The sequence below is a fragment of the Aphanomyces astaci genome, assembly GCF_000520075.1.
Source record: "Aphanomyces astaci strain APO3 unplaced genomic scaffold supercont1.35, whole genome shotgun sequence".
Taxonomy (NCBI): domain Eukaryota; phylum Oomycota; class Saprolegniomycetes; order Saprolegniales; family Verrucalvaceae; genus Aphanomyces; species Aphanomyces astaci.
The window spans coordinates 2,803-4,731 of record NW_009798298.1 but is presented as its reverse complement, the minus strand read 5'-3'; positions in this window follow the sequence as shown (position 1 = coordinate 4,731).

Genomic DNA, 1,929 nt, shown 5'->3' with positions numbered 1-1,929 from the left:
GATAGGCGACACACTTGTCATAAGACAGTTGGTGAAAGGCGTCGGCAGTAATGTTGGCCATTTGGCCGTAGGCGACGTCATGAATTGGACCCCAGCGGTCTTCTTCATCGGAGGAATAATAAGGGCGCGCAGCACGAGGAGGCGGAGGTGCACTGTAGGCGCCACCACGACGGTTGAGTTGTACGGGTAATTGTCGTGCAGGCGGGTCAACGTAATCGGCAGGCGTGGGAGGTCGTGTAGTGAGTTTGTTAGAGTTGGGAGGCGTACGCGGAGGATGAATACGATAGGCGGGGAGTGGAGGCAGCACAGAGTCATCCATCGTGGACGAGGCGGGGGGAAGAGGTATATAGTTTTGTTGGGATGGAAACTGTGGTTGGACGATGAGTGCTGTGGAGGTAGCCCGAGTGTGGGCGTTAGGCGTAGAGGAAGATGGTGGACGTGGCGTTGGAGCTGAGGGAGGCGGAATGGATGCCTTTGTAGTAGAGGTTTGAGAGGCGGGAGTGGGAAGGCGTTGTCGTTTCGCAGGCGGAGCCGATGTAGAGCGGCGTAGAAAGGCGGAAGAAGGATGAAAGGTTTGGGACGTGTTCCATCCAGCAGATGTACGTGATGGAGAAGCACGACGTTTAGGAGGCGATGAACGAGCGCGACGGTTAGCTGACGAAAGGCGAGGATAGGCGGAGGATGGAGGGGATATGGGTCGACCACGACTGGAGTCTGGGCGGGTGGTAAATGATGGGGTAGAAAGGCGTTGATAAGCTCGAGAGGAGCGGCCGGAGGAACGACCTCTTTGCGAGGAACGTGGAGGCGATCGACGAGCAGAAGTTCGGGGAGGCGGTCGAGAGTCGTCACGATGGCGCTTGGGATAGCTGCTGTGGGGACCCTGATCGTTTCCATGGTTGTCGTCGTAGTCGTCACGGTCGCGGCGATGATGCTGCGAATGATCGTCAATGATCTTGCGAGACGATGCACGTTTCCGACGCCAGTGTGTGTCAACCACGTGTTTGGGAATGCCGGCACGGATGCGATTTCGACTGTCATCGTCGCGCATGGTGCGGCAATCAGGAAGGCGATGTTCAGGCGAGCCGCAGTAGAAACAGGAATTGAAAGGATGGTTGTGACAGTTGGAGTGTGCCCAACGTGGCAGTAACTCGTAAGAAGGGGCAGCAGCAGCAGTATAAGTAGGCGGAGGGTGAGTAGTGGAAGGCGTTGCATACAAGGCGGTAGGAGGCGTAGTGTAGGTGGCAGCAGCAGCAACTTGGCGTCGACGGGATTCAGAGTCACCGGAGCCATGATCCGAGAAGATGAGATTGCGACGAGAGGCGATGTTTAGGGTGTGGCGAATAGTAGCCTTGATGGCAGTAGGCGTGCATTCAGATCCATCCTCGCGCGCCTTGAATTGGAGCTGGCAGACGGCGTCCCATATGTCTTTGTTGGCGGCAAAGGCGTTAGAGTAGAAGAGAGTTCGAAAGAGCTCAAAGGTCTTTACATGACCTTCGCGAGCCGTGAGAGCGTCAGCGTTCGCAGGGAGGGTTGCCGTTTCGATCAAGTTGATCTGATCGTCTAGGGTCTCGGCACTGATGTCCTCGCTGTACTTGAGTTGGGTGAGACTCGCACACAGGATCATGGGGTCGCGGGTGCCAGCTTCATGGCGTGCCATAAGAGCGGCCCAGAGAGTGAAGGGAGAGGCGTGGGATCCGATAACTTGTTGGAGGATAGGCGTGAGGGAGTTGAAGAGAAATGCCTTAGCTTGGACGCGTAGGGCAGCGAGAGACTTTGCGATGTACTCGTCCAGAAACTTGCGCGTGAAGTCTTGTTCGAGGCGTTTCACGGTTGTAAGGCGCTGTTCCAAGGCGTCACCAGCATAACCGTCGATGGAGTACTTCGCATCGTTGCGGATCTTATCCACCTGGAGCTTGGCTTGACTGATAG